This window comes from Amblyomma americanum, chromosome 1 (assembly GCF_052857255.1).
Source record: "Amblyomma americanum isolate KBUSLIRL-KWMA chromosome 1, ASM5285725v1, whole genome shotgun sequence".
NCBI lineage: Eukaryota > Metazoa > Arthropoda > Arachnida > Ixodida > Ixodidae > Amblyomma > Amblyomma americanum.
This window is the reverse complement of record NC_135497.1, coordinates 331633023-331642785: the sequence shown is the minus strand read 5'-3', so window position 1 is coordinate 331642785 and position 9763 is coordinate 331633023.

Genomic DNA, 9763 nt, shown 5'->3' with positions numbered 1-9763 from the left:
CAAATATGTCACTCTTGTAGCATCTTTGAGCAGAAGGTTTGCGGAAAAGAATGGAAGCCCACAAAAACGCTGTGCCAGAGTGTTAAAAGTGTCACAAGAAAGGAAGTTTATCCCAGAGAACAGTGCTTACCAACAACACAACAATAATAGGATAAATACAGATGACAAGTGAAATCATAAAAGGGCACAAATGAATGCAAATACAACACGAGTGTGAATAAAAAGTGTCTTAAAAACAAGTCTTGCCTAAAATGCAGCAATCAGCAAAAACACAACAATAATAATAGGATGAATACCCATGGGAGACAAGCGTCATAGAATTAAACAGCGTTTAACCGCAAGGAGATTTCAATACATCGACTAGAAATTAAAGTGTTACGCATAGAAGAATGCTTTATAAAAACGCTACCATAGTAGGCTTAAGGAACACCCGCTTGGTTGCAAAATAGTTCCCAAGAAAAAAACAAACACAGAACAAAAGCATCGCAGGAAGATTTAGCCGGAAAGGCAGGATAGTTTGCTAGCGCTCACATTAATGGCAGCAGACGAAGTGTTAAACTCAAATATTAGGTATGATTCACAGGCTTCCCTGTCGTAATGTGTCTGGAAGCCAAGCCGCAGAATGGTGGTCTTGAAGCTTCCAAATGGATGGCCTTTTGTGGTTACTTGTCATGAAAGAGGAAGATCTGGCAGTGATCGTGTATGTGCTCTGTGGTTATTTATTCTCAATCGGAAAGGAGTTTCAGTTTACGCAATGTACTGCGCACGACACACACCGCATTCGAGAAGGTAGACAACGTTGCTGGTGTCTTTCTCATTCAAAATTCGAGGACATTTCAACTGTGAAGCCAGCAACGTTTTCTGCCTTCTCGAATTCGATGTGTGTCGTGCGCAGCACATTGCGTAAACTGAAACTCCTTTCCGATTGAGAATAAATAACCACAGAGCACGCATGCTATAACTGCCTGGTATGCCTCTTTCAAGACACGTAACCACAAAAGGCCATCCATTTGGAAGCTTCAAGGCCATCATTCTCCAATCTGGCTTCCAGACACATTACGGCAGGGAAGCTTGTGGATCATACCTAATATTTGAGTTTAACACTTCGTCTGCTGGCATTAATAAGAGCGCTAGCGAAGTATCCTGCCTTTCCGGCTAAATCTTCCTGCGACGTTTTTGTTCTGTGTTTGGTTTTTTTCTTGGGAACTATTTTGCAACCAAACGGGTGTCCTACTATGGTGACTTTTTATAACGCATTCTTCTATGCTTAACAGTTTAATTTCTAGCCGAGGTATTCCAATTCTTGTGGTTTTAAAGGCTGTCTTATTCTGTGACTCTCGGCTACCATGTGTGTTATTCCTATTATTATTGTTGTGTTTTAGCTGATCGTAGCATTTTAGGTAAAACTTGTTTTTAAGACACTTTTTATTCACACTCGTGTTGTATTTGCATTCATTTGTGGCCTTTTATGATTTCGCTTGTCATCTGTATTTATCCTATTATTGTTCTGTTTTTGCTAAGCACTGTTCTCTGGGATGCAATTCCTTTCTTGGGACACTTTTTAACCCTCTGGCACAGCCTTTTTGTGGGCTTCCATGCTTTCCCGCATATCATCTGCTCAAAGATGCTACAACAGTGATATATTTGTGTGTGTATCCTGTACATTCGTGTCTCCTGTTTTTTTCTTTCTCTCAGCCAGTGCTGTGCAATTTTCTCTGTGCATCATTTTTTTTCTTGCGTTCCTGTAAACAAGCCTTTCCTTGTGGTGCTCGTATGGGAACCTCATCTGGTTTTAGCGGCTCATGTGTCACCATGTGGAGCCACTTTAGGCAGTCGCAACCTGTGCCTCCTCGTTGGGCCACCTTTTGGAGTCGCACGGGGCCATACAAACAAGGCCAAAGGGGTACAGACGCCCACAATTGGCGGACATTTACCTTCTTTTGTTAAGCCCCCACAACGTTTTTTCTTCATATGTTATTGTTTGTCTTTTTTTTCCCTCGAAGTAGCCGCGTGCCCGCCCAGCCCGGCCTCCCGCTCTCCCACCCCCCTTTTCCGTTTATTTTCTGTTTAAGCCCTCTGTGTGCCATGTCCCATGCTATTAAAAGACGTGTCCATGCACTGTTTGACCATTCTTAACAAAGACTAGTTCCTGGTCGAAACGCTGCATATATATATATATATATATATATATATATATATATATATATATATATATATATATATATATATATATATATATATATATATATATATATATATATATATATATATATATATATATCACTCGCCTTAGCACACACACCTGTTCTACCAAGATGACGAGATTTCTAGACAGGTTTTCTTACATTTTATGTGCGAGAGACCTTATATATATATATAATAATAAGGTATATATATATATAATATATATATAAGGTCTCTCGCACATAAAATGTAAGAAAACCTGTCTAGAAATCTCGTCATCTTGGTAGAACAGGTGTGTGTGCTAAGGCGAGTGATCCTATTTTATTCCCAATAAGATCTGCTCATGTTCACCCTCTCCATTCTCCGAGTAGTAAGGCTATGTACGTTACGTTGGAAATGTTTGTCCCTAGAATGCCTGCCCATAATTAGAATCTTCGCTGTTGACGGGAGCGTTCTGTATAAAATATAATGCATAATTGAAGATGGTGTGACCACCAACTTCAGAAATTAGCACATCAAGCTTTCATTCAAAAACTACTCGGAAAAAACCTTAAATTTGACAAGCATGTGTAATGTCCGTGCAGGAAAGCGCGACAACATCCGGCACAAGTACCGTAGAAAAAGAGTACAGGCGATGCGGAGGTAGCAGTTGTGCCGGCAGTAGTGTTTAAGGACGAATAATCATGAGCTCTGTGGAACCCGTTCCTCGACATTATACATTAGTCTTCCTCTTCTGGGCTGTAGAAACGAAAAATTACCGGTGAAACTAAGGCCGGAATTCATTATTTAGCACATCCTAGCCGCTTTCAGTGCAAGTAACATAACGACGTAGTTAACAAACAGCCATCAAATAAACGAAAAAACTCGCATGGTAATTTTAACGCTAGCATTCTCTATCAATGTTGTCCTACTGTCTCATGTTCACGGCTGTTTTTACAAGGGCATAAATTCTGTGTATTATGCTACGAAGAACTCGGTGAGGCAGCGATATTCCCGTTTCAATGCATGTCCGAAATGTGACAGTCCTGCTCAGGACATTCGAAATGGGCGTACAAACTGCATAATGTCATTACAATATCGCCTGTTTCGTTGTAAAGAAGAGGCTTGTTATATTCAGCACATACGACATGTGCACAAACTCCATCTGGGTGTGGTACGCGTACGCTTTTATATGGAAGCACATGTGTATGTATCAGAATGTCCATTATCTTATCCTACACTCGTATCACGTATCCCTTCTACCTGACAATTACTCACCGGCACTGGACAAGCCACTGATAAGCCCCATTCATTAAAGACTCTGTAAAATTAAAATTGTTATCAAGGTTCAGAGTGTTCGAGGCGACGGGCTGTGAGATGATGAAGCCCCTATTTTTTTTTTTTTTGCAGACTTCTGAGGACAGTAGAGCCGAACTCAGGACAGGCGGAGCCCGTAGCTTACGTGGACATAGGTGTAATTTAAGTTTCATTATTTCTACCCTGTTTTGGACACGCGCACAAAGCTCTCAGTTTTTTTCGTCCTTAACATTTCCAGAAAAAATTCTTTGCCCTTAGCAGGCGGGTGCTCTGTGTAGCCTCGAGAAGTGCACCATGGAGCAAGGAAGAGCGCGCTGTCTTACTCTGTCGAGACACCTCAACCGTGCCTGAAGGGGCCGAAAAAAGGGAGGCGGAAAGAGGTTTACGTGTACATGCCATCGCGGTCTGGGCATGAATCGGTGGGTCGAACGAACATGCAATCGAAACCATGGTGTCGTGGGTGACTATACGACTACAGTTTTCAGACACCGCATACATCCGTCATCCGTGGACATGGCGCTGCTGTGGTGTATGCCTTGCCGGTATAAGCTCGGTGCTTTTACAGGAGTGCAGGGTGACTGGGTTTTGTAATGTCTGCCTGTACCGGGTGTTTGAATTAAGTCCTTCATTTATAAAAACACATAAACTAAAAAAAATGAGTAGCACACGAAATACGTTTCTGCCACAAGTGGGCTTTACTGCACTGGGCGAATTCAAGTTGCTTGCGGGTGGAACGAATCACTGGCCCGTCGAAGCAATGATTTCGGTCCAAGATCCTTTTCCCAAACTTTCACCCCAGAAAGGCCGAGCACCAGGCCACCGGTTGAATTCTGGTACCTATTAGAAAACCTGTGGGTTTTCTGTGGCGCTGGGGATCGAACCCAGCGCATATCGAGTACGAAGCGAATGCTCTAACACAAAGCCACCGCTTCGGAGGGCAGAGTGAGAGGGTAACCGTCGCCCGAAAACCTTCTAAACAACTAAAATCAACCAATGAAGCTTTTGTCATGCTGTTGGCCTGCATGCTAATAATGGAAATTAGAAGCGGTTGCACTGCTACATGGTTTCGTTTGGTAGAATTCTCGTGGCACGTTCGTGTTTCGAGATATCTGCCGCCAAATTTACACCCTGGTACGTGCAATTCCACAGGCAAGTCGTAGCTTCTTGGCGGGTCATTTCGTCTGCCAACGGCGCAGAGCAATCGGTGAAGCTTAGACTGTCCCCCTTTCAGTTTCGGCTAGCGAAATAGTGCGAACTCCAAAAATATCAGGTGCGTCGCACAAGGGAAGACCTCAGAGCCGACCGCCACCGTCTTGAGTGGGAAATTACAGGGACTGAGTTGAAAATTTCGAGGCTTATATCTTGGAACACAGCTGTTCAGTGAGAATTCTTTCAAATGGGGTAGTCCAGAAATAGCATCACCTGTAAGTTTTAAACGGGGGCTTGCACACTAATTCCAATGTCAAAAACTTTATCACTTTAATTTAATAAATATATTTGAGGCGACGATTATGTTATTACTTTGTGTACGCCTTATAGCATATGCTACGCGTAAAAGTGGCTTCTCTGTATACGTATCGATTGCTGATGAAAAATCTTGAAAGCCTAATTGGAACACCGGATGAAAAGAAGCAGTCCTCTAGAGACAGTTAATGTATTACGAGTGGTGTATAGCTTTGTGCAAGAACGAACGACGATATTTTGCTTGCATGCAGAGCGTCTTCGGTGTTGCCACGATTTGTTGGTGGTGGGACATGTGGTACTATTACTGTCGCGATCCCCTTGCCTCAACCAACCTCTCCGCCGCCCTATAAGCCCAGACAGAGCAATGATTCACAACCCTGAGCCCTCGTAGCTACGACGAACCTTACTTAGAGACTGTGGGCGCAGCAAACATCATGGGAGCGAGTTCACGCAATGAGAAATGTAGAGAAAAATATGGCCTGATACGGAAAGCATTCTTCTGCAGTGGGCTTTTTTAAGCGCGCCAGAAACACGACAGAAATCTCCACGTATCCAAAATCGTCATTATTACGCCAATTAACCGTTCACGAGGTGTTTCAAACGTAGATCAGCATTTATGTTAGCCCAAAACACTCTGCAAGTGTTCACGTATGTACCCCGCAAAAGGAAAAGATTAGCAGGAAGGCGTACAAGCATTGATAGCAGAGAGAATAAAAATAACAAGCGTACCCTCCTGGCTAGGTTCACTTCCTGTAGAGCGCACTCGGCACCGCCCATCACCGCACTCAGTTTTTTTATGTCCCTAAAAACAAAATACTACACAATTCAAGACTAAGCGCCCAGGAGCACTGCATTGAGGTCTTCTAATACGACTTGAGGGTTTTGTTTTAAATGTGTTTTCTGGGCCTCGGAAAGAAAATAAAACAAAGCGAATGAAGGCACGACAAGGAAAGACAAGAGACGCCAACAGGAAGAGGAACTAACTGCGTCAGGGGCGTGGGCGGCACCAGGCGTGCTTCGCTGCTGGCGGGCCTGACGGATGCGTTCACCTTGAGGATTATACCGGCCTTGTTTTCGCGTGATGGGGCACGCACGGGTGAGGCGCTGCCCGTTCGATTGGGAACATCATCGCTGCTGCGTGAACTTCCTGCTGACCCGAAATAAGAGACTGCGTGGTCCATTACCACGCGCTTTGAGTGGCCACCTCACGAGCAGCTGCAGGAAAAGGAGCCGAAAGGGGGTGTTCCCGATACTTTTTCCGTTCTTCACTGCTGATTTCTATTGGAATGACACGCCCTGAGAAACCTCATCTAGTTCTTCCTCGTGTTGATTTTTATCTCTCTCTCTCTCTCTCTCTCACACACACACACACACACACACACACACACACACACACACACACACACACACACACACACACACACACACACACACACACACACACACACACACACACACACACACACACACACACACACACACACACACACACACACACACACACACACACACACACACACACACACACACACACACACACACACACACACACACACACACACACACACACACACACACACACACACACACACACACACACACACACACACACACACACACACACACACACACACACACACACACACACACACACACACACACACACACACACACACACACACACACACACACACACACACACACACACACACACACACATATATATATATATGTATATATATATATATATATATATATATATATATATATATATATATATATATATATATATATATATATATATATTCATATTTATACTGTACAGAAAGATAAACGTATTTGGTTGCTAGAGGTAAACTGCCAAGTTGAGAAACGCTTCATTTAGGCAGAGATTTACATCTAAATGAAGCGTTTCTTAAGTTTACATATATATACATATATATACACACAGGGTGTCCCAGCGACCTCGACTAAGATTTTGCAAAAAATCGCTCTAATTTCCTTCTGTCTGTACACGGTCTATAGACTCTCTATAGACTAAACTCTGTTGCCGCCTTATTTCTTTTTGTCTATAGGCTGTCTATAGACAATCTATAGCGTGACATTAATATGTGAGTCCAGCATGACCTAGTATTCTCCTTCAGTGTACTTTTGAAGTCAGTGATTACAAGGGACGTTTATGATTACATGGGGCAGGAAGAAGTCATTCCGAGTGAAATGCTTCGCGGAAACGATCATGGTCGTGGTCACTGTCTTTTTTTTTCCAGACCTGAGCATTTTGATAAATGACGGCCTCTGAAGCGCATCGTCTGATTCCCTCGGGAAACCATAAATACACTGTGCGGAGTTTATAGCGCGAATACGCACAAAATGCAATGGAGCAATTGCTTTAGCTCTTCCGGCGCTCGCGTTTATATTTTTCGCCTACGAGTCGAGGGCAGAGATGCTGTTTTACAACATGCGAGTAACGGAAACCTATAGCGCACGTTACTACGCCCGACCGGAATCAGCGGTTTCTTGCGCCAGTCGCAAGGTGATGAGGAATGATCTGGACTTGCGAATAGCATAATAATAGCGAAAAGGATCCCGTTCGATGTCGCATTTACAAAGCAATACATGTTTCGGATTGGGATGGCCGACAGCCCAGCTTGTGAAAGATGCGGCTGCGAGGAGAAAATTGCACATCTCCTGTGCGAGTGGCTTGCTTCTGCGACCGGGTGACGTACGCTGTGTTCAGCTCTGGACCGCCTCGATCCTCGCCCTTAAACAGAGGCTAAGATCATGGGACCGTGGCCACATGAGTCGACTGCGCTCAAGGCCTACAAGGCCCAGTTTTGCTTCCTGAAAGCGACTTGACTGGCTTGAGGGACCAATTGTGACTGCGCCCCTCGCCCCTTCTCTCCTTCCCCCCTTGATCCCGTCATCTCTCTTCCCCAGTACAGGGTAGCCAACCAGAACACCGTTCTAGTTAACATCTCTGGCTTCCCGTTTCCCCTTTATCGCTGTCTACATCTCGTTGGAAATGCTTCATCCGTAGAGTAGCTTTGCATTGTAGCCGTATGATTGCGCTTGGATGGATGCCAGTGAGTAATTGCTCCGAAATTACGAAATCTGGTCCACCTTGGCAGGTTTCCCTAAACGTTTGACCAACACTGTTTCATATGATTGTCTCGCCTAGAATAGTTATTTCCCACATTTCATCTGCTTGAGCATTGCTAACGCCAAACCCAAGCATTGGTGCCGATTGCACGGAAACCGGGAACCCCCTGAAATTACCAAAAATTACCATGATACCTCGTGTCTTACTGCACTGCTGAAGGGGAGCATTTCCATGATTTGCGGTGGCCGCTACAGCTGGCCTACGCTTCAATCGGCGGAAACTGCGTTCAAGCTCCTTGCGGAAGCGCATGCTATCACAGAGGAAATGTGTTATATCCCATACAAACATAGCAAGTTGGTACTTCATGTTGGTATCAAGCCGGCTGAAATACTCCGTCAAGCACTAAACCAATATGACCAACATGACGTACCAACTAGCTCAAATTTCCGTTTTACTGCAGCTCAACAGCGCTTCTTGTCTACTGGCTTGTCAGCATCGCACGGTTTGAACGTTGGAATGTGACTTCTTTCATTGTTGTTTGTTTGGCGAGGCTCGCCTGTGCGTGGCGAGGCTCGCCTGTGCGTTTTATGTTATGACACTCACCTGGCGCACTAGGTTGCCTATCCGTTGCTACCTCATGCGCAGATACCATCTGCAGACAATGCTGTAAGGATCAAAAAAGTAACCTGCTTAAGCGCAGGTGCCCGTGCACGTTGACAGTGCGCTTGCGTAAATAATTATATCACGGGAATAGCACCTGTTAAGGCGCCTCACAGCTGCCGTCAAATCTGCTAAAATAAAAAAAAAGTGTTGGTTTGATTTGAACTCCGTGCATGATAGTATCCGACTGTTCTCTCGAAAAAAAATATAAGTATTTTCAAAAAGTGCGCCTCCAAACCCGCGGAACGGCGACCGTAACAACTGAAGGAAAATTTATATCTCATTACCTTTAGTCTGTGCGCTTCTTTTACTTAGCCTCGGATGTGATCGAGCTTTAGCCGGAAATTGGTGAGTATTGATAGTAACAGGGGTCTGATGACCAACATTTAAAATTGGGTGTTATTTCTTTATTGGAATGGCCACTTGGAAGGCCCGGAACGTCTTTGCGAGTCCGGCATTAATGGCAGCGTTGCTGAAAACTTCAAACTGAATGTGATCAGTGCCTGTGTGGCGGCTTCTGGACATAAACTTATCTTTCGAAATGCACACGGCTTTCGGAAAATAAGGTTCTTTAGGCCCAGTCTGCGCTTCAGAACGGACTAAAATCCTCTGGGATTTCTTATCCAGGAAAAAAACGTTTTTGCTGCCGCCCCCCCCCCCTCCCCCTTGAAATCAGCTGCATTATCGTCATTAAAGAGTCACAAAATCATGATCTTACCCAAGCACTCGTGTCACGTTTTTTTGAGTATCAAGAACTTGCAACTAAATTTCATAATGTGCCATTTGGCACTCTGACAGGAATTTTCCCTTCCATGTACTGAGCAGTCTAACATCACAAAAACCATCAATTCCAGCACAAATATCCTCATGCGAGTTATGATAAGGATTGATGAGGCTATGCTGGCAACCACAGATTTTCTCTTCGTCTTAAGAACTTACGCAAACCCTCACAGTTCATTTTTAACTATCACTGCTTGAAATATGACTTATGAAACAATCCGATGCTCTGTTAACCATTTCAGCGCAGATTCTTTTCAGCTCCCTTTGTGCCAATGTAGC